The sequence below is a fragment of the Scyliorhinus torazame genome, chromosome 17 (assembly GCF_047496885.1).
Source record: "Scyliorhinus torazame isolate Kashiwa2021f chromosome 17, sScyTor2.1, whole genome shotgun sequence".
Classification (NCBI taxonomy): Eukaryota; Metazoa; Chordata; class Chondrichthyes; order Carcharhiniformes; family Scyliorhinidae; genus Scyliorhinus; species Scyliorhinus torazame.
In genome coordinates, this window is record NC_092723.1 from 6,348,688 (window position 1) to 6,373,134 (window position 24,447).

Here is a 24,447-nt window from a genome sequence, read left to right on the forward strand (position 1 = left end):
TAGCCTTCTCTGTTCTAGGGAAATCAACCCAAACTTAGCCAATCTCTCCACAGAGCTGCGATTTTATAACCATGGGGACATTCTTGTAAATCTCCTCTGCTCTCTCTCCAGAGCAATTATGGGCAGGATTTACCAGCTGTTGCAGAAATTCCGGTCCTACGGCGCCGCACGGGTTTCCCGGCAACGAGGGACGCTGTCACCAGGAAATTCCATTGACAACGGGCAGCACGGTAGCATTGTGGACAGCACAATTGCTTCACAGCTCCAGGGTCCCAGGTTCAATTCCGGCTTGGGTCACTGTCTGTGCGGAGTCTGCACATCCTCCCCGTGTGTGCGTGGGTTTCCTCCGGGTGCTCCGGTTTCCTCCCACAGTCCAAAGACGTGCAGGTTAGGTGGATTGGCCATGATAAATTGCCCTTTGTGTCCAAAATTGCCCTTAGTGTTGGGTGGGGTTACTGGGTTATGGGGATAGGGTGGAGGTGTTGACCTTGGGTAGGGTGCTCTTTCCAAGAGCCGGTGCAGACTCGATGGGCCGAATGGCCTCCTTCTGCACTGTAAATTCTATGATAATCTATGAACGGCAGGCCGCCTCCGTTGCCGAAAAACCTGCGGTGTGGTGTTCTTTGTGGTTCTGATCCGAGGATGGTTGGCGTAGTGTTCACAAAGACCACAACTAGCTTTTATATTGAACAAAGCTAAGGATTTATTTACACTACTTAATTGGATTCAACACGTACTCCTATATAATAAACAGTAGATAATAAACATACAATCTACACTCATCTACTACTAATCTCTACACTAGCACAATAACTATGATCTGCTCTCACTCACACTATCTTTCCTACAGTCTGTCTTCAGCCACTCACCCACAAGACTTAGCATCAATGCCTTATATCGTTCTGCATCTAGCTCCCTCTAGTGGTTGATTTGGACATAGCATTAACCCTTACAGTTCTGTACATTTATTATAATGTCACATGGGGCAGTGTTGTTGGTAAATTCTGCCCTTTATCCTTCCTTTAATGTGGTGACCAGAACTGTACACAAAACCCCAGCTGTGGCCGAACCAGCGTTTTATGCAATTCATCAGTACACCCCTGCTTTTACATTCAATACCGCACCCAATAATGGTAAACATTCCATACGCTGCCTTGACCACCTTGTCCACCTGTCTTGCCACCTTAAAGGACCAGTGGACATGTACTCCAAGGTCCCTCACTTCCTTAAACCATCTCAATACGTTCCCATTGACTGAGCATTCCCTTGCGTTATTACCCCTCCCAAAATGCATTACCTCACACTTTTCCGGATTGAATTCCATTTTTCACTTCTCTGTCCGCTGAGACAAACCATTGATATCATTCTGGAGTCGACAGCTATCCTCTTCACTATCTGGGCGGCACGGTGGCACGGTGGTTAGCACTGCTTCCTCACAGTGCCAGGAGCCTAGGTTCTAATCCAGCCTCGGGCGACTGTCTGTGTGGAGTTGCAGGTTCTCCCCGTGTCTGCGTGGGTTTCCTCCGGGTGCTCCGGTTTCCTCCCACAAGTCCTGAAAGATGTGATTAGGTAGGGTTATGGAGATAGGGTGGGCAAATGGGCGTAGGTAGGGTGCTCTTTCAGAGGGTCAGTGCAGACTCAATGGGCGCGAACGCCCTCCTTCTGCACTGTAGGGTTTCTATGGTTTCTATCAACTACATGCCAATTTTGTACCATCTGCAAATTTCCCAATCATGCCTCACTGATTTTAGTCCATATCATTAATATATACAACAGCAAGGACCTAACACTGAGCCTTGTGGAACACCAGTAGAAACAGCTTTCCATTTGCAAAAAACATCCTTTAGCTATAAATGGCAACATTCTTCGAACTTCTTAGACGTGAACTGAGTATCATTGTCACTTACAACCTGCTGTGGTGTTCCAAATCTTGCGAATATTTCCTCTAGCTTTGTTGTGTTATCACGGATTTCATAATCACTACTATTATGTTCTGTAGACTGGCCAAAGTGAACGATGAACTACAGAACATCTAGTTTAAATAATTTATTATGAAACAACTGCGTGATAAAGGTAACTAAGATAAATAAAATAATAAACTACTAACGCTAGTTAACTATTATAGAGCTTTTGCAAAATACGTCTGTCTTCTGGCACGACTTACTCCCAACTCCCCGGTCATAGGGTCATGTGGTGGATTTACACTGCCACCTAGTGGTCGCAGGTGGTGCATAACCTTATGCGCAAACTTGCTTCATGCATATCATCACAACTACTTCTGGCCATTTAGAGTGTATGACAACTATGAGAAATGTGCAGATGTTAAAGTTTGTATTTAGTATTTTTGCTGTGATTACAAAGGGAGAGAATCATTGACTTGGAAGGAGCAATGTAATCATTTGGAACATGACACAAGAATGTTGGGTGCTTTTGGATTGGAGGTGACATAGTTAATGTGAGGGGCCAAGTTTGTCAATTGTTTGTGGAACACCAAGCTGGACAGACGGGGTTCAGTTTGCTCTTACAATTCTCTCTCTCTCAGAGGCTTTGTACCAACATAAGCAACTGGAAATCCTTCTTGTCGTTTTTATCCATGAATGGTATTTAAGATATGTTGATTTGTTTAATTGGAATATATCTATCTATATAGATGCAGGATGAGAAAACAAGCAAAATATTTGAACCGTTAAATGTGAGCTATTTCTTTGTTGCTCATGTGTATAATTCTGTGTTTAAATTAAAGTTTGTTTTATCATAAAAGCTGTCTGCTGGTCAGTGTTGTCACTCATAAATTTCCAAACTAAAAAGTTGGGTTCACGTCCGGAATCCCATAACAAATCGGGGTTCTCGTTCTCGGATCCAAAAGAATTGGGTTCTAGTCTTGGATCTTTACAAAACAATTGGAGTTTTGGTCCGGATTCATAAGAAGTGTGCATCCGCAGTCACTAGGAACATGGGACCGTCAACGGGGTCAATATAGTCTGTCATGGGTGTGTCAGCCATTCCCACAGTGACCAGTGATGTGCCTCAGGGGTCGGTGGGACCACAACTTTTCAAAATGTACATGAACGATCTGGAAGAAGGAACTGAAGGCTAAGTTTGCAGTTGATACAGGTATGTCGAGGGACAGGTAGTATTGAGGAAGCAAGGGGGTTGCAGAAGGACTTGGACAGGCTAGGAGAGCGGGCAAAGAAGAGGCAGGTGGAATACAATGTGGAAAAGTGTGAGGTTATGCACTTTGGAAGGAGGAATTGAGGCACAGACTATTTTCTAAATGGGAAAAGGCTTTCGAAATCAGAAGCACAAAGGGACTGAGTTCAAGATTCTCCTAAGGTTAACGGCAGGTTCAGTTGGCAGTTACGAAGGCAAATGCAATGTTTGCATTCATGTCGAGAGGGCTAGAATACAAGAGCAGGGATGTACTTCTGAGGCTGTACAAGGCTCTGGTCAGATCTCATTTGGGGTATTGTGTGCAGTTTTGGGCCCCATATCTAAGGAAGGATGTGCTGGCCTTGGAAAGGATCCAGAGGAGGTTCACAAGAATGATCCCTGGAATGAAGAGCTTGTTGTGTGAGGAACAGTTGACTCTGGGTCTGTACTCATTGGAGTTTAGAAGAATGAGGGGGATCTTATTGAAATTTACAGGATACTGCGAGGCCTGGATAGAGTGGACTTGGAGAGGATGTTTCCACTTGAATGAAAAATGAGAAACTGAGGCCACATTCTCAAACTGAAGGGACGATCCTTTAAAACAGAGATGAGGAGGAATTTCTTCAGCCAGAGGGTGGTGAACCTGTGGAACTCTTTGCCGCAGAAGGCTGTGGAGGCCAAATCACTGAGTGTCTTTAAGACAGAGATAGATAGGTTCTTGGTCAATAAGGGGGAATCAGGGGTTATGGGGAGAATGGGGATGAGAAACATATCAGCCATGATTGAATAGTGGAGCAGACTTGATGTGCCGAATGGCCTAATTCTGCTCCTATGTTGTATGGCCTTACGGTCTTAATGGTTTCAGTGGTGAAGTGATTCTTAATTTTGCACAGGGTTGACCTTGCCCGACTTTTTCTTCGATTTGTGCATCTAACCCTGGCCAGCAAAATAACTGGGTGCCAGTTTCTTCACCCTCGCCACACCAGGATGTCCTTCATGCAATTGGTCAAGGACTTTACTACACAAGCTCAAAGGAATAATCGCTCAGATTTCCCATAATAAAACTTCATTCTGAACTATCGACTCAAGTCTTCCTGTGATGTAGATGTAGGGCTTGATCTCTGGATTGTTACAATGTAGGTCTGCCGTTGTCTCTTTTTGGAACAAGTCCATCACCTTCCCCATCACTGCATAGGTTTTTGTGTATCTTTGAACCTGAGATGAAGTCACAGGTACAATATCCACAGAATGAGAAATATAGGATGTTGAGGATTTGTTCTTCAAATTCTTGCTTGATTTATAACGTCAATCTTGACAAAGCATCAGTATTTGCATATTGCCTTGACTAACGATATTGGATATCATAAGTGTGTGCCGGTCATATCCAAGAACATTGTTGTAACCTACCAGCTACTAAAGAAGGCATACCTTTATACGGCCCAAAGATTGTCGTCAAGGGTTGGTGATCGGTCAAAAGAGTAAAATAGTATCCTAACGGTAGTGGTCAAACCTTTTTACCCAGAATATGATGTCCAAAGCCGCTTTTTCTAGCTGAGCAGAATTCTTTTCGGTACTCATAAGAGTTTATGAAGCAAATGCTGTTGGACGTTCCACTCCTGAAGGCATTCTGTGCAAATTAACTTCCACAACTCCAAAGGGCGATACATCACAAGCAAGTTGTAACTTCAGCTTGGATCTGTCGTGAACCAACAGCTCTGGATTCTGCAAGGCATCTTTCACCTCCTTGTATTCATTTTCACATTTTTCTGACCAGTGCCTTACCCGTTTGGCACATAAAAAGGATAGGTGGGGTTATGGGGTTGCACCCAGGTAGGGTGCTCTTTCTGAGGGTCAGTGATGACTCAATGGGCCAAATGGCCTCCTTCTGCACTGTAGGTGTTCTATGAGTCTAGTCTATGAAATTCCCTTTTGTTACATAAGTTCATAAGATACAGGAGCAGAATTAGACCATTCGGCCCATCGCGTCTGCTCCGCCATTCTATCATTGCTGATATGTTCCTCATCTGCTACCTACAATGTTACAGACCAAGAGCTGGATTGTGAAATCAGCCAGAGCATCTCCTCCCTAGAACACATGACCTAGGAGCGGGAGTCGACAATTTAGCCTCCTGAGCCTAACACCCTCAATGTGATCATGGCTGATCCCATCCTGGCCTCAACTCCACCGTCCTGCCCGCTCTCCATAGCCCTTCAACCCATTTCCAATTAAAAATCTCTCTAACTCCTCCTTAAATTTACTCACTGTCCCAGCATCCACCGCACTCTGGGATAGTGAATTCCACAGATTCACAACCCTTTGGGAGAAGTAATGTTTCCGCAAATCTGTTTTAAATTTGCTACCTCTTATTCTAAGATTATGATCTCTCGTTTTAGAATGTCCCACAAGAGGAAGCATCCGCTCCACGTCTATTTTATCCATATCTTTCAGCATCTTACGAAGTCTTACAACACCAGGTTAAAGTCCAACAGGTTTGTTTCGATGTCACTAGCTTTCAGAGCGCTGCTCCTTCCTCAGGTGAATGAAGAGGTATGTTCCAGAAATACATATATAGACAAATTCAAAGATGCCAAACAATGCTAGGAATGCGAGCATTAGCAGGTGATTAAATCTTTACAGATCCAGAGATGGGGTAACCCCAGGTTAAAGAGGTGTGAATCCATACCTCTTTGTCTATATATGTGTTTCTGGAACATACCTCTTCATTCACCTGAGGAAGGAGCAGCGCTCTGAAAGCCAGTGACATCAAAGAAAAGAAAAAAAAAAAACCTGGTGTTGTAAGACTTCGTACTGTGCTCACCCCAGTCCAACGCCGGCATCTCCACATCATTTCAGCATCTTGTAACTTTATCCATACCTTTCAGCATCTTGTATACCTCAATTAGTTCTCCCCTCATTCATCTAAACTCCAGACAATACAGGCCTAACTGTTAAATCTCTCCACTTACGACAAACCATGGGCGGGAATCTCCGCGAACCACTTCAGCGCCGAGGAATGGCGTGAACCGCTCCGGTGCCAGCCACCCTGAAGGTGCAGAATCCTCCGCACTTTCAGGGGCTAGGCTGGCGCCGGAGTGTTTGGCGCCATGCCAACTGGCGCCGAAGGGCCTCCGCTGGCCAGCGCGAGTTGGCGCATGCGCGGGAGCGCCAGTGTGTGCTGGCGTCATCCATCCCAGCGCATGCGCAGGGGGATTCTTCTCTGCACCGGCCATGGTGGAGGTTGGCAGCGGCCGGTGCGGAGGGGAAAGAGTGCCCCCACAACACAGGCCCGCCCACCTGTGGGCCCCAATTGGTGGGCCCCAATTACGGGCCAGGCCACCGTGGGGCCACACCCCGGGGCCAGATCCCCCCGCGTCCCCCCGAGGACTCTGCAGGCCGCCCGTGGAACCAGGTCCCGCCGGTAAGGACCTGCTGTGACTTACGCTGGCGGGACCTGCCGAAAAGGGGCGGCCACTCCACCCATCGCGGGCCGCAGAATCGGGGGGGGGGGGGCCCAGCAGCTGCCTACCGGCACACCGCGATTCCCGCCCCCGCCAAAACTCCGGCGCCGGAGAATTCGGCAGCCGGCGGAGGTGGGATTCACTCCCGGCGGGGTTCGGAGAATCCCGCCCCACTTATCTCTGGAATCAATTTAGTGAACCCCCGCTGAACTGCCTCCAATGCCACGACATCTCCTCAAACAAGTGGACAAAAACTGTGCACAATACTCCAGGTGCAGTCTCACCAATACCTTGTATCGTTGCAACAACACTTCCTTACCTTTATACTCAATTCCTTTTGCTATAAATGTCCACATCCCATTTGCTTTCCTTATTATCTTCTTCCTCCCTCCTGGGCACCAGAGCCGCCTGTGGTGCCACAAAATTGGTTCTGACGACATTCCTCTGAAGATCCAACATCCTCACCACTACCCAAAATGGAAAACCGATAGATGAGCGGGACCCCAGGGGATTCCTGCATCTACTGCCTAGTGGCCCATCCATTCCCATTCTGCCACCAGGCTCCGAAGCTGCGGCATGACTATGTCTCTGAATTTACGATCCATGTGGCTCCTAGCTCAGCGTCATGTACCGCGGTGACTCCAGCCAGCACTTGAGCTCTGAAACCTGGTGCTCAAGTTTCTTTCAGCTGGTGAAACGTTCTGCACATGTGACAGTTTTAGACACCGGTCATATCCACAGGTTCCCACATATTACAGGACATGTATCACACACGACTAAACTGTCCTGCCATGGCTTCAATTTACTTCCCTAATGTTAAATTTATTTTACTTTTGCTTATCTGCATTACTTTATTTTACCTGGCCTTGACTTAACTTTACTTCGCTATTTCTTGTGTTTCTTACTGAAATCGAAGCAGCTACTTTTTAAAAGAAATGTGTTTTTCTAATTTCAGCCACTTAAAGACCCTCCCTAACAGAAGCTTCTCTCCAACCAATGAACCTATGTTTCTCCCCTATTCAAGCTCAGCCCTCTCATACTGCTTTTCTGTTTTCCCCCAGAAATGTAAAGTGCCCAATTCTTTGTTTCCAACTCAGGGGCAATTTAGCGTGGTCAATCCACTCACCCTGCACATCTTTGGGTTGTGGGGACGAGACCCGCGCAGACACGAGGAGAATGTGCAAACTCCACACGGACAGTGACCCTAGGCCGGGATCGAACCCGGGTCCTCGGCGCCGTGAAGCAGCAGTGAGAACCACTGTGCTGCAGTCGGTCCTTCTCCTTCAGGTGGGTCCCCTGGAGAAGACTATGTCGTCGTTCATACTTTTCAGGTGGGCGAAGACTCTCGATCTTTTCACTGGGCCGTTAAGTGCCCTGATGTTCCAGGTGACTATCTTGATTGGGGGGTTCCTGTCCCCCCCCTCCTGCAGGATCACCCATACTTGCCTTGTGGATCTGCCCCTGCGCTCCGGCGTTTCCCTTTGTCCAGGGGCCATCCAACATGGCCGCCATCTATGTGTACGCCATGTGGCTAAGCCCCTGCACTCCGGGGTCTCCCTTTGTTTGGGGACCTCCAAGGAGGCTGTTTGCGGTGCCTTTGCGTTCCTTGCTGGCCTGTGTGATCTGTCGTAGCCAGCCTAGCACCCTCCCCCCCCCCTTATCCCTCAGTTTTCCCCTTGGTTTGGTCTCCCTCCTCCCCATCCTTGTGAGTGTCCCCCCCCCCCCCCACAGCTTTTCCCCCACTGTTTACTCCCCATTGTCCCCCCATCTGTGGTGTTCTCTACTCCTGCCACCAGGAACCCTCTCCCCAATGGGAGATGTGCCGCAATGCTGGTTATGTTGCCTCCCCAGTCCATAATAATCTTTATTGTCACAAGTAGGTTTACATTAACACTGCAGTGAAGTTACTGTGAAAAGACCCTAGTAGCCACATTCCGGCGCCTGTTCGGGTACACGGAGGGAGAATTCAGAATGTCCAATTCACCTAACAGCACGTCTTTCGGGACTTGTGGGAGGAAACCGGAGCACCCGGAGGAAACCCACGCAGACACGGGGAGAACGTGCAGACTCCGCACAGACAGTAACCCAAGCCGGGTATCGAACCCAGGACCCTGGAGCTATGAACCAAAAGTGCTAACCACTGTGCTACCGTGCCACCCATATGCTTGTGGATGAACTCCTTTGCGTCCGCCGGTGTGGTGAAATAGTATTCCCTGCCCTGGAACGTCACCCAGAGCTTGGTGGAATACAGGATTTCGAAATGCACCTTGTTTTTATAAAGGGCTGCCTTGGCTTTGTTAAATTCGACCGATTGCTCTGGTTGGTTGCGGCCTTCTCCAGCTCCCTGATCATCGCTTCCTGCATCTCCAGCCGCCTTTCCGTCTTCTCAAGCGGCGCTTGCAGGGTGCCTAGTGCCTCCGCTACTGTCACCTTTACTGTTGTCATCATTTCCATTTTAATGGCATCCTTGTGCTCTTGACGTTCCTGCGTCAGGAACTCCCTCCATTCGTTCTTCTGGGGAAGATCCTGCGTTCGCTCTGCCGTTCCTTCCCGCTCAGGTGTGGTGAGGCCTCGTCGCCACGCATGCTTGGCATCACCTCAGTCCTCCTCTCACAGCTCTTACTGCCTTTGCCGCCTGTTCGGCCCCGAGGGTCGCTGCTGCTCGACATGTCTTGATGGTGTTGGAGGAGGTTGAGGGTTTTTTCCCCCTGCATTTAACGGGCTATTTTGGGTTGAAAGTGCCTACATTTGTTTCGAGAGGCAGAGCCACCTTTCGTGCATCTGCACAGCACATCCCCGACACCGGAAGCCCTCATGTATTATGTTTCTAAGTTCCCCTGTGAATGATCAATCTAAACTCTCACATCTAGTGATTCCAAATAAACTGTCTGAGAAACATGAATAGTTTGTGGAACTTAACCTCAAATTAACATTTGTGGTCTTTAAATTATAAGACAAGAGAAACGCGAAATGTAAACCATACATTTCTGTGTCTATAATTGCAGATTAACTTTTACTTTGGTAGTTGACACTCGGAGTGCTCACATTGACATCTATAATTTCGCAACCGCATCACAGCACAATTCTCAGGCTTCATGTTATTTTGATAGAACAAAGGGACTTTTTTGGGGATCCGTGTTTAATTCCAACAATGGAACATTGTTTGATTTCCTCACACCGTATCGCTCAGCAAAGGAAAAGGAGTCATTCAAATATTAATGTTTATTTTTAAAGAAGTACATTTTCTTCCATTTTTATCCCCATTACCCACATGAATCCTACTTTTTGTTCATTTTCCACAGATATGAAAACAAAGATTGTTGTGGCTGGACACTCACTCATCAGCTCGGAAATCTAGCCAGTTACGGAGCAAAGAATCTGTGGGTTAAAGGTTTGTGATATGGTACGAATTAAGTAATGGCATGATGGGAAAACTGGTCAATGGGAAGACTGGTCAAAATGTTTGATGCAATGTAAGAAAGGCTGAACTACTCATTGCAGCTCACCAGGCCCATGTAAAGAATGCTCACAGTTCACCAGACCTCTGTAAGAAATGCTGCCCTAACCATTTCAGACTGAAAGACTGATAAGGCCAACTCTGCATAATTTGAAGTCTGAAAAAGATCAGAGAAGGTCAAGCCATTCCAAAACACCGGACCTCGGCAACTCCTGATAAAACTAACTCGTCATAACCCAGGGCCATAGGAATTAAACAAGATAAGTTATAGAATTTACAGTGCAGAAGGAGGCCATTCGGCCCATCGAGTCTGCACCAGCTCTTGGAAAGAGCACCCTACCCAAGGTCAACACCGCCACCCTATCCCCATAACCCAGTAACCCCACCCAACACTAAGGGCAATTTTGGACACTAAGGACAATTTATCATGGCCAATCCACCTAACCTGCACATCTTTGGACTGTGGGAGGAAACCGGAGCACCCGGAGGAAACCCACGCACACACGGGGAGGATGTGCAGACTCCGCACAGACAGTGACCCAAGCCGGAATCGAACCTGGGACCCTGGAGCTGTGAAGCAATTGTGCTATCCACAATGCTACCGTGCTGCCCCGTAAATAATCACAGCCGATACGAGAATTGAAGATGTCCTGCTCACTTTGCTCAGCATCAAGAGCCAGCTGTCCCACCCACTGAGTTAAAGCGCAGCCCAAACGTTTGAAGTCCGAGCCAGCCAGGTGTCGAACCTGGAATCTCCTGATTCGTAGTCAGACGCGTTATCCATTGCGCCAGTGGCCCATACAGGTCCAGTTCAGGAAGAAATAATTCTATTCCGACCTTTCAATGTTCCCTCCAAGGACAAGATAATGGTATGAGTGATGTGACCAAAAAAGGTCTGTTCTATGCTTCCGTTTGTATTTCCGATCAAATTCCTGACTATACTATTGTCACGCAGTCTTGATAATGATAATGTATAAACATCGAGCTAATTCTCTGCGAAAGCGCGGAACTTGCGAAAGACTCAGCAGATTTGTTGACTGCTCTCTGACTTCAAGTTTCAGCCAGTACTGCATGCAGTCTTTTCGAAAATAAAGCTTTGTTATTCTGTCTTAATGAGTGTGTTGAATCTTTCTACTACAGAAGTGGGAAAATATTGACTTTAGCGGGGTGAGGAAAAAGCAATGTTCCTGACGGTGACCTGCACATAACGTCTGCAAAGTTAAAGTGAGGTTATCCCTTGTGCGAATGTAATTAACACATATCAACTCAATGGGGCTTATAGTTGTAAAATCGCACATTTTTGTCTTATTTCTATATTTCTAGCAAACATTAATCTCCCCAGGATAAACAGATTGTCAGCCCAGCGCTGGTGCATTATTAACTTGAAGAAAAAGCATGCAGTTAATGGGATTTTACTTGTGTTTAGTGAGGCGGGGTGTGTAGCTATAAATGTGTTACATGGTTTGTGATGCTGCGTGTGCAGAAGAGTTGGAACACAGGAGTACAATCAGGAAATGATTATTTAGCTTATTGTCAGCTTAAACCTTTGTGCAGAAAGTGCACCAAACCTTTGCGAACCACAGGTAAAGCAGCGAAATGTGAAGCAGACACTCAGGGGACAGATGAGGCTGCAGGGAAATAATTTGTTTCAGAGGAATTAATTTTATTGAAGTAAAAGCAAAATACTGCAGACGCTGTAGGTCTGAAGTAAAGGGCGGGAGTTACCGACCGACCCCGCCGCGTGTTCTTCAGAGGCAGAGCGGGCCCATCAGCGGCATTTACCGATCCCGCTGTTGTTGACAAAGGGATTTCCCAGTGACTGCACCCCCCCCCCCCACCCACCCTCCCCATCGCCGGGAAACACCATGCGTAGGCGTGGACACCATTAGGCTGTACCCAAAAACAGAAAGGGCTGGAAAAACTCAGCAGGTCCGGCAGCACCTTTGCAGACAGAAGCAGAGTTCACGGACGCGATCTATCGGCCTTGCCGCACCTTACTTGGGAGGCGATGAGGCTGGTAAATCTCAAGAGAGAGAGAGAGAGCTTTGCACGGGATTTACCGGCCTCGTCATGCCTCGAGAGATCTAATGGGATCTCGCGGTGTGTCGCGATCTGGATCTCGCACATTGAGGAAGGGATCCAGATTTGCATATTCAAGTTCGCAGTTAATTTCACTTGAATATGTCAACGCTGGATCTACCCAGTGGCCAGAATCTAATGGCATCGCCTCAGAGACCCCGAGCGGGTACCGTTTAGCACTGGTTTCCACAAACATGGACCAGGTTTACTGGCACTTGGGGGGGGTGTCCCAGACAGGTGATTGGGGCTCCTAGGTGGTCAGGTTCTGGGCCGGGTGGTACCCTGGCACCCCCAATGCCACCTGGTCACTGTAGTACTGTCAGCCTGCCACCCTGGCTGTGCCAAGGTGACACTGGCAGGGGCACTGCCAGAGTGCCAGGCTGGGGGTGCTAAGGTGTGCAGGTGGCATCTCACCCATGCTGGGGATCGGGCCCTGGGGGTGCCTGACCTTATGAGATGGAGTACGGGGGGCCTGATGTCTCTCTTATTGGGGCATTGGGGAGGATCTGGAGGCCGCGGTGGGGAATCCAGAGATCAGGGCGCCATCGTTAGTGCAGGAGATGGGACTAAGTGCGGTCTCGACTGGGCGTTCCTCGCCGAGGCTCCGGAACGAAGCAGAGTCCCGTTTAGTAGCGGGGAAGTTCTCAGCCTTGCCAACACGGGGAAACCCCCGGCGAAACATCTCCGACATGGCAGTCTGCTTCATTTCCTCTAACTCGCGCCCAATGTTTTGAGTCCAATGTGGCTGCGCTTTGGAACTTAGTTTTTACTAATTTTAATTGGACATGGATATCCTTCTAAAATCTTGCTAGGTTCTTGAATAGCAGGTTCTGGACTGAAGTTGTATCTGCTTCGTGAGTGAGCAACCATCATTTGCAATATTCCGAGTTCAATTAATATAAATACGATTTTACACATTTCTGTACTTTAACAGAATAGTAAAGAATAATATGAAAGCTACGGAGCAAGTTAGGCTTTTGCCTTAAACTCGGCAGTCGTCACTGAGACGCCCCAGCTGTATTTTTCCTAAACATCACAAAATCGTACATTGACCTAAAACATTGATCGTTCAGATGAGGGGGTGGAGGGTGTGGATGCCTGTTTGGTTGGCCCAGATGTGCAAATGGCCTGTTTATATGCTGTACATTCTGTGTAAATATTTAATATTAAAGGACCACCAATTTTTATCCCTGTTGTTTAGGCTTTTACCATATGCTTCACTCAGCTGAATTCACATGTTCATAACATTTTTGGATTCTTTTCAAATTCACTGACAAAGGACTTGGAAGAGACTTGTCAAATTCCTGGCTTTGATATTGGCAGAGAATGAGGCAGTGTTGATTAAATTGTCTTTCTCCATCTCAGTGAAGCAGGAACATTCAGATAGAAAGTAGCTCGAGCAACTCAATTAAGAATCGACAGAATTCATAGTCCACAGTGGCTGGAGGTTTTGAGGCTCAGTTGTATGGCTACATACATATATACTATATAACTATATAACTATTTACAATATAACTACATAAGGCAGCACGGTAGCTCAATGGTTTAGCACTGTGGCTTCACAGCGCCAGTATCCCAGGTTCAATTCCTGGCTTGGTCTGTGTGGAGTCTGCATGTTCTCCCCATGTCTGTGTGGGTTTCCTCCGAGTGCTCCGGTTTCCTCCCACAAGTCCCGATAGATGTGCTGTTAGGTAATTTGGACATTCTGAATTCTTCCTCTGTGTACCCGAACAGGCGCCGGAATGTGGCGACTAGGGGCTTTTCACAGTACATTCATTGCAATGTTAATGTAAGCCTACTTGCAACAATAAAGATTATTTTAAAAAATGTAAAGAATTATATGCCTGACATGTACAAAGAACAAAGAACAATACAGCACAGGAACAGGCCCTTCGACCCTCCAAGCCTGTACCGGTCATACCAGCCTTGGCCAAAGCCCTCAGCACTTCCTTGTGCCGTATCCCTCTGTACCCATTCTATCCATGTGTTTGTCAAGATGCCTTTTGAATGCCGTTAATGTATCTGCTTCCACAACCTCCCCTGGCAACGCGTTCCAGGCACTCACCACCCTCTGTGTAAAAAAACCTGCCTCGCGCATCTCCTCGAAACTTTGCCCCACGGACCTGAAAGCTATGCCCCCGGTAACTGACAATATGTCGGCAACATCTAATGTCGAGTCACCCATGAATTATCCGTAATACTCACGACCCTTCATGTTTTTAAGTAATTTTTTCTTAAAGATTATTTTGGAATCCAAGAAATAGCATTTACAATTCAGCATGCTTAAAAAAAAAGGTTCTTTTTCAAAAGGAGAGCCATGGCTTTTTTTTAGAATTACTCTTAGATGAACAAGAACCCAAACTCTGCAAGGAAAGCACGGCAATTGGATGGGTTTCAGTCAATCTCCTGTTCCTCTGAACCATCGGTGCACAGCAAATCCAGTGAAATAACTCACAGAAAAAAAACACATAACGCTCTGTATTAGAGTGGCAGTGTTAAAACGAGCTGTGCTAGCAGCCTTTGTTAAACATGTTGTACGAGACTTTGGTTTCTTGGCAAAGTTTCTGCTTTGTCCATGGTTGTGAATTGTTCCACTCAGTGAACTGAAAACATACTTCACTAAAAATAACTACTTTCTGAGTCAAAACATCAAATAGTGCTCCAGTGTGTAGTCTAGACAGCTGAGGTATGTGTCAGCCACAAAGCATCCGCAATGTGCCTACTCCTGCCCACAGTGTGAACTCAGAGCAGGCCTATTATTTGGATTATGCTCTCATACTCTAACCTTTGCGCCGCCTTCCATAGATTAACGCTGGTCCATTCAAATATGTTTGCTTTTTAACTATTAGGGGCTGATCCATGTACCAATGCAGTCAGTGTGTACTTGTGACTAAATATCTCTAATCCAGTCGAAAAGTAGTTGCATTTTTGAATTGGAAAGTTGTTTAAAGTGTGGCATCTTTCTCGTCTTACATTCCACGCATGATCCAAATACGAAGAAAATACCTCCAGATGACGATGAGTGCATACTCTCCTTTACATCTTGGGTTGGGTGTGAAATATGTTTTTAGGAGGGGTCATCTGGAATCTGTGAGGGGTTTGTTAGCTCAGTCAGCTTGACGTTTGATTTGTGATGCGGAGCGAGACCAACAGCGCGGGTTCAATTCCCGCACCGGCTGAAGTTACTCATTCAGGCCCCGCCTTCTCATCATAGATTATCATAGAATTTACAGTGCAGAAGGAGGCCATTCAGCCCATCGAGTCTGCACCGGCTCTTGGAAAGAGCACCCTACCCAAGGTCAACACCTCCACCCTATCCCCATAACCCAGTAACCCCACCCAACACTAAGGGCAATTTTTGGACACTAAGGGCAATTTTAGCAAGGCCAATCCACCTAACCTGCACATCTTTGGACTGTGGGAGGAAACCGGAGCACCCGGAGGAAACTCACGCACACACGGGGAGAACGTGCAGACTCCGCACAGACAGTGACCCAAGCCGGAATCGAACCTTCTCGACCCTGACCTGAGGTGTGGTGACCCTCAGGTTAAATTACCATCAGTCAGCTCTCTCTCAAAGGCGAAAGCAGCCTCTGAGACTGTGGCGACACTTAAGTTTTGGGATATATAGCCCTTTAAGAACATTTCTTAAGAGGATGTTTCGATTGGTGGTCCTAGCATACCACTTGTCTGTATTTACATTGTTTTCCCTGAGTTTCCACAGCTCAAAGATAGAGCAGACAAGCTGGGAATTCACTCCCATACTCTCACTAAGCCCCTCGAATCAGTGTTTCTTTAAAGAAGGATCATCTCCTTCTCAGGTGTGAAGCCCAGTTTGTATCTCTGCTGAATGAAGTTTCCTTGTTTTCTGCACCTTATACAGAAAAGTACAGTCAGACCATTATCGCATCCCTGGTTGATGACTTGTCCCCCCCTGGGTGAGATACAGACTGCAGTTGAGAAGATGAATCACCCAGGTGAACAACCTCTGGATCTCCATCAGTGCTACCGCCAGGTGGGCTATACAGAGGCCTGTACGATTGGCCCAGCGTGACCTGTTAACCTCTGTGGGGCGTGGTTGACCTCCACTCATTGTCTTGTTACTTCAGTCTGATTTTTTGAAATGTGCCTCTTTTTACTGACTTCATGGAAGAGACTTCTGCTATTTTTTCAAAACCAACGTGCTCTGGTTCATTTAACTTCTGAACAGGCACAATGGAGAGGATTAACACCAAAGGTTAACTATGAGTCAGCAGAATTGCTTAGGAACCTCAATCTAACCAAAAATATACTATCCTGGATGAAAGATCTGGACCGGGATTCTCCAATCCCGCGGCCAAGTTCTGACGCCGGTGTCAAAAACGGCGCGAGCCACTCAGGCGTCAAAGGGCCTCCAGGCCCAGTTATTCACCCCTGCCAAGGGGGCTAGTACGTCGCCGGAGTGGTGTCCGCTGCTCCGGCGTTCGAAAGCCGGCACGCCACGGCCAGTGTGCGTCCGCATGGGTTCCCGTCTCCGTGCCGGCCCCCGGGCAATATGGCGGAGCCCTACAGGGCCCCCCACGGAATTAGCCCGCCTGCCGATCGGTAGGCCCCCATCGTGGGACAGGCCACAGTGGAAGCCCCCCCCCCCCCGGAGTTGGATCCCCCCGTCCCCCCCACCAGGACGGCCCCCGCAGCCAGAACTCCGAGGTCCCGCCAGGTGGGACCATACGTAACCCACGCCAGCGGGACTCGGCCAAACTCGGCGGGCAGAGAATTGCCGGGAGGGGGGGTCTGCTTTCAACGATCCCCGACCGGCATGGCAGCGACCCCACGAGCGCCGGAGAATCGGCGCCGGAGAATCAGCGGCCCGGCGTTGGAGCGGAATGGCAAAATTCTCGTGCCCCCCCCCCCGCGATTCTCCGACCCGGCGCGGGATCGGAGAATCCCGGAGTCGCTACGAATCATAAGTTCTGCCTTATCAATCTGCAACACATCTCTGTGTATCATGTGAACATATACGCACACAGACATTCGAATTAGGAGCAGGTATAGGCCCCACCAGCCTGTTCCGCTTCATGACAATTCATGGCCAATCCGTTTGAGGCCTTTAACCCCTTTCTCAGTCAAGAATCGATCGAACTCAGACTTAAAAATAATCACCAACCCGGCCTCCACTGCTCTCGGCGAAAGAGAATTCAACAGTCAAAGGACCCACTGAGAGAAAACAAATTCTCCAAATCCCCATCTTAAATGGGAGACCGCTATTTTTGAAAACCGTGCCCCCTAGTTCCAGTCTCCCCCATAAGTGGAAAATCCTTTCAGCATCCACCCTCTCAAGTCCCCTCAGGAATCTGCGTGCCTCACGCTTCTAAACTTAAATGGACAGAGGCCCAGTCTGTCCAACCTTCCCTCATAAGACAACACCTTTATCCCAGGAATTAGCTGAGAGAACCTTCTCTGCACTTATTCCAATACAATTTTATCCTTCCTTAATTATGGAGATCAACATTGTACCCAGCACTCCAGATGTGGCCTCACTAAAGACCTGCACAATTGTAGCAAAACTTCCCTACTTTCTATTCCATTCCCCAGAATCAATGACAGCAACCCATTCTAACCACTTGTTGTACTGGCATAATCCTGTTACATGAGGTTTGAAGCTGAATTCAGAATTGAAATGTGAAGAGGGCATAAAGTGGAGCACATATCTTAATAGTAATCTTTATTATTGTCACAAGTAGGCTTACATTAACACTGCACTGAAGTTACTGTGAAAAGCCCCTCATCGCCACACACCGGCGCCTGTTCGGGTACACAGAGGGAGAATTCAGAATGTCCAATTCACCTAACAGCACGTCTTTCGGGACTTGTGGGAGGAAACCGGAGCGCCCGGAGGAAAGCCATGCAGACATGGGGAGAACATGCAGACGCTGCACAGACAGTGGCCCAAGCCGGGAATCAAACCTGGGACACCGGCGCTGTGAAACAACAGTGCTAACCATCTCTGCCATGCTGTGTTCGCTCCACATTATTACAATTTCACAACTCTTCCTTGAGGCTTGTCCTTACCTGGTTGATGCTCTGTAACTACAAATCTGTAAAGGGGAATATTTTTATTAAGGTTTTCCATCTCACTGAGGCTTGAAGCCAATGTTCATCCAACAACCTGCTCCAAAAACTCTGCGCACTTGTTAGCAGATGTGACAAATTCTGGCACAGCAATTCACAACATTCTAAAACGATCCGCAATATTTTTTTAAAAGGGTCAATTTGCCCCAACCTCACAACATTAACAGATGGAAACTTTACAGAAATATCAAGGATCTGGATTTAGATCTGCATCAAACATTGAGCCAGTTCTTCCTCAGGTCACACTCTGTACACGGGTCTCATTGAAACAACATCCATTAGATTTTGTGATATATTGTTCACAGACAAACAGAGGTGAAACCATTACTTCTGCTCAACTTGAGTGGGTGAGATAAATACAGGTTAGCTGTGAAAGGCCACCCCTCGAACAGACCTTAGTTTCAAACTATATCTGATTGCTGTGTTCCCAGTGAGGGATGTGTTAATGGACTGGACACTTGGTTGGCTGATTTGATTTGGAAGTTTAAAAAATATATATATTTGTATGCACAAGGAAAACCATAAGTCAAAAAAAAACCAAGCAGAGTAATGAAATGTAGTTGGGCCAAATAATATAAATATGCTCCTTGTATTCAGCCACTGAGATTTCTTCTGTGTACTGTCTAGTAAACTCAGATATGCATTTACAGAAGGAACACATTTATGAATTTAATACACTTAATTCATAGAGGAAACCTTAGCCCCAAGTCAGGTTTTTTGTGATCTTGCTGACTATAAGCTCCCTTGTTTCTCACCTTCCATTAAGTTGCAATGGATGTTGCTCCTTCACCATGATGCACTGAAACTAGACCAAAAACATCCCGGGATTTCCAGGTGGTAAACACCTAGTTACTCAAAGACCAACTACGGGATTCTCCACCGGCGGGATTCTCCGTCGGCGAGATTCTCCACCGGCGGGATTCTCCGTCGGCAGGCCGTGCACCCATGCCCGCGCCCCGCCAGAATACGGGGCTGGCGGGTCGGAGAATCCCACCCCCGATGACACATTGCAAAGAGCCCATGACCATTTACACATTTAAACAATACACATGAAAGAGGACAGCCCATCTGTCCTCAAAATCTGTTAGTGGCCATTCATTGTTTGATTGCCTAACCCTTTCCTCATAGAATCGTATCGCACAGGAGGAGGCTAGTTGGCTGACCGTACCTGCATCAGCTCCTAGAAAGAGGTGTTCAATTAGTCCCACACCTCTGCCCTCTCCCCATAACCCTGCGTTTTATTTTCCTTTTCAAGTATATATCCAATTCCCCTTTGAAAGCCACCATTGAACCTACTTCCATCTCCTCTCAGGAAACCCATTCCAAATCACAACCACTCGCTGGGTAAGAACAAAAATCTGCCCATCTCTCCTTCTTGGCATTTTATTTGCAAATGATCTGATCACTGATTCTCTTGCTTGCGAAAATGGTTTCTCCTGGGCTGATGAAACACTTATAAATCAGGCATAGACATGATCACTTATTTATATTAGAATTACATGGTAGCAAAATTGCACAAGAGAAATATTTTTTTGGTTAAATCACAAGTACGACTCCTGCCTTTAATAGACCAGTGTCGAGTGGTCGACAAGTCGCGAACATAAATAAGGTAGCTTCACCTCTTGTAAAAAAAATACAAACAATGCTCCCTACCTGGTGGCTCTGAAATTTGATCTTCAGAATGTCAGGTTTATGGGTTAGACCAAGCCTCCGGATTTAGTCCATTCAGGAATGGCTTAGGGACCAAGTGAAGTCCAGTGAAGATAAGAGAAAAAAAAAACAAAGCCTTGCAGGGTCTCTACCCTCACAACCTCAGTGTGTGTGGAGGTGGCTCACTGAAATAACAGTGCGTCGAATCATATGGAAGTGATAAATGCTGTATCCAGGCCAAGAGTAACTTTTATGGCCTAAGCTGGCACTTAAAATGTCCAGCCCCAGGGAGTGCTGAGGTGGAACGTTTCTGTTCTGCTTTCCTTTGAAACATTTCTTTTCCTTTGCTGAAGAAAAATATATTGTTTGGCCAGTTAATGCTGCCCCTTTGTGAAAGAGACAATTATTTTTTTGGGGGGGGCTGCTGCCGACTTGATCTTGGGTGACCAAAGTCCAATATCACACAACGCGCCTGACACAAAACCCCAATTTTGCAATGGGTTCCAAAATATTTTTGTGAAATATTCCACTGGAATCACGCAATTTAATTATAAGCAGCCATGCGGATAAAAAAATAATGACCAATTTCCACAGAATGTTGTAATTGCCCGAACAAGGAGAGCCATTAAAAAAGAGCTGTTAACACGGCACAAATAATGCGAATGAGATTTATGACAGTTTGGGGGCAGCCACCTGGCCAAATAGAGCTGTGCTTGTTTCTAAGGGTGGGATTTTCTGCCTGGTGCGATCTTCCTGTTCCGCCGAAAGCTGCTCCCCTGTGACGGCTTCCCCAGGGGGCCATCCATTGAAAATGGTTCCACAACACTTGCCCTTGTTTAAGCCAGGAGGATGGCAACTAGGAAACCAGCTCCTCGATTTATGGAGGGGGCCCCTCAGTCGTTGCTGCATGCGGAGGGGGAGAGGGGGAGGGGGGGGGAGGGGGGTAGGGGCATGCCCTCGGGCTGGCAGGAGGTTCCCCAGCACGGTGACCAGTCCCACCTGGGAGACTGGGGAAGTGCTGGTCAGTGTCAGAAGCCTGACCAAGGGGAAGGGAGCTCAGTGCAGAAAAACAATGAATGACCTGCTCTGATCGGCCAGGGTAAGTGCTCCGGGTCTGCTCTCTGTACTCCACCCTTCCCTCACTCCCCAGAATGTCAACTCGATCAAACATGCCGCCATCTCGCAGAGCCCCTGCACCTTACCTCCCAGCATCAGCCTCAAACCACCCCCCAGCCCGCCCCTGCACTACTCATCAGAACCCCACTCTGTTTAGGCGCAGTGCCAACACATTCCAGGTGTCATTGAATTTTGACCCACCAGCTCACTGATGCACTATCAATTACGACGAGACGAGAGTAGAGAGTAATCGAAGCTTTATTGCACAGAGATGTGTGGCCTCCTACAGCTGCTGCCAAAATGGCTGCAGTTCGGAGAGCACACACATTTATACTCCGCCTACTGGGCGGAGCCAGCAGGCAGGGATCTACCCCCGTACCTGTAGCACAGGAGCCTTACCGTATTACATCTCATATGTGCACTATATACAACAGTGGTGACTACCACACTCACATTGTCCCATTTATGTTCCTGTGGGAGAAGCTCGCTCACAACTGCCCCAAGTGAGAGAAAATGGGCGGTGAGATGCCTGGGTTGAGGATCCTGACTCCACATGAGGAGTGAGCCCTGGAGCTCACGGGGAAGGAGCGGGAGGGGGCCTGCGCGAAGAGTGAGGTTGTCCTGCGAGAGAAAATGAGGAGCCACTGCACCTTTTTCCAGATGATCAGTGTCAAGTGATTTTTGTGTAGTCCTTGACCAGGCCATGTACTAAATCCATGTTCCCTGCCTTAGAGGAACATCAACCGAAGAGATGAGTGGCACCCAGGCCAACGTGGCAAAGCTGGAGTCTGCAGCGGAATGTCTGGGGCAGGAGATCAGATCCACGACGGGAGAATTCCAAAGCATGGCTCAATCCCTGAAGACCATGTTTGAGAGCTTGAACTGCATGGTGGAGATAATGATGGGTACCAGGACTGGCAAGGTCAGGTGATGCTGAGGCGTCTGAAGCTCACTCCAGCTGCCCTTCCATTCCATGGAGTAACACAGAAACCCACGAGCATCCAAAGGGAGGAAGATTTGCTGGAGCGACCATCCAATCTGAACCCTCCCTTTCTTAGACCAGCACAACTCGGGGGCCACGGGCAGAACAGGGTGAAGCAGCAACACCAGCGCCACCCGAAGGTAGGATGTGGTCCTCCATGTCCCAGCCCTCCAGAGGACGCCTGCCTAGGACATCCCTGACAACATCTCTGATGTACATCCTGGGAACACACCCAGACTTAGTGTGAGGGTTCGCAAGTGTAAGGAATTGCATGGGCAGAGTGTGGGCACAGGTGAGGTTAGGCACAGGCAATTGGGGTTCATTGTCACTGTAACGTGTGCACATGTCATGGAATTAAATAGTATTGTTCTTCACAACATTCTTTAACCCTCCTCCCAACACTTCTCCCCATCTGGACACAGCTGTCCTCAGTGGCCCGCAATGCCCGCCAGGCAGTTAGGCCCACTCAAATGTTTCATTCACAGTGATCGGATTCAGGCATGATTCAGTGAACCATAGACCCTCACCCCGATCCCCCTCTACTGCACAGGGTCAAAGTCATGACGGCAGAATCTCTCTGAGGTATGAGTCGGGGGTGCTGACAGCAGGCAGACAGGAGTCAGACATAAACAGCAGCTGAGGAGCCTCACAGACCATTTCTCATTGCGAGTCATCAACACTATCCTCCAGCATTGACTGGGCAGCAGGCACTCAAGGACACCCCCAGCCCCCGCACCCTGATAAGTTATATCTCTGCAACCTTTGTTCCCTGGTCGCAAAGGGCTCAGCATGTCCTGCGGCGGGGGCGGGAGGAGAGAAATGCTGGTTCCTGCTCCATGACGTGGAAGGTAATGAGGTCATCCCTAGCCCTCCAGCCCATGCGCACACTCACCCCTGCCTGGTCTTCATCTTCCAGATCCTCAGGAACCTCTTCCTGATCTCCCTCCTGAACATTCTCCTCTTCCGAGGACATAAGCCGCTCCTCTACGTCTTCCTCATGAAGCTAATGCCCTGCTGTAGAAACAGGTTGTGTAGGGGACAGAGACCATCACGATGCAGGAGACCCTCTGGGGAATGACTGGTATGGAGGATTCCATCGTACCTGTTGAGACATCAGAAGTGTATCTTTAGGGGGCCAGTGCACCGTTCTATCACATTTCAGCTGGCACTATGAGCCTGATTGTAGCGGGTCTCTGTTGCGATCTCTGGCTTCCACACTGGCATCATCAGCCAAGATCTCTGGGGCACATTCTGAGTCCCCTACAAGCCATCCCTGCAGACCCATTTTATCCTGTCCTTGGATGACATAATGAAACAAATGGAATCTCCGCTGCCTGCCCCTGCATCACTTGGCTCTGCCAGCCCTGGCTGTTCCCCATGGTCCGCACCATCGTGTCGACGCCCTTGGTGATGCTCCTCAGTGACTGGGCCATGCTCTGCAGTGAATCGGCAATGCCCACCTGCGACTGGGACCAGCTCCGCAGCACCTCGGCCAATCCCATCTGAGAGTGGGACATGTCCCGCAGCACCCCATCAAGGCCGTCCTGGTAAAGGGTGACATTCAGGTGAGCAGTGAATCATAGAATTTACAGTGCAGAAGGAGGCCATTCGGCCCATCGAGTCTGCACCGGCTCTTGGAAAGAGCACCCTATCCAAGGTCAACACCTCCACCCTATCCCCATAACCCAATAACCCCACCCCTAATGGCAATTTTGGACACTAAGGGCAATTTTTCATGGCCAATCCACCTAACCTGCACATCTTTGGACTGTGGGAGGAAACCGGAGCACCCGGAGGAAACCCTCGCACACACGGGGAGGATGTGCAGACTCCGCACAGACAGTGACCCAAGCCGGAATCGAACCTGGGACCCTGGAGCTGTGAAGCAATTGTGCTATCCACAATGCTACCGTGCTGCCGTGCAGACATTCTGCAATTGTGCTGTCCACAATGCTACCGTGCAGACATTCTGCCGAGACCCTCAGCCATAGCCATCAATGACTCCCAGGAGACCACCTCGGAGGAGAGTTCCGAGGCAGACGCGATGAATGCATCACAGCTGCTGTCCCCACCCGCCACCAGCGCAGATACATGCACTTCGGTGGGACAGGTTAGTGGACAGGCGTCTGGGGCATAATCTGGTGAGCACCACACTGCTGCTGATGTACATCTGGCGGAGGCAGGGACCCCCAGGCGAGACAGCAGTCGGAGGTCTGCTGGATCCCAGGACCCAGTTGGGTCCCAGCCTGATGCTGAGCCTCTGGAACAGAGTTACCCGAAGCATCATCGAGGGCATCGAGCAGCCAGGGCTGGCAGTGCCAGATGATGCAGGGCAGGCAGCGGAGATTCCATTTGTTTCATCCAAGGGCAGGATCAAATGGGTCTGGAGCATTGCCAATGTGAGAATGAGGAGTTTAGGCGATGGTTTGCGGAATGTTACAGT

General features: G+C 48.3%; 1 protein-coding gene across 1 annotated transcript in view; it reads right to left on the reverse strand.

The window, feature by feature from the left end:
* LOC140393671 (decorin-like) overlaps positions 1–20,115 on the reverse strand; it is a 91,976-nt gene extending 71,861 nt beyond the window's left edge. Inside the window, exon 1 of the mRNA XM_072479958.1 lies at positions 19,910–20,115. The gene's annotated coding sequence lies outside the window, so the exon portion shown is untranslated. The remainder of the gene's footprint in view (positions 1–19,909) is intronic.
* Between the last annotated feature and the right edge of the window lie 4,332 nt (positions 20,116–24,447).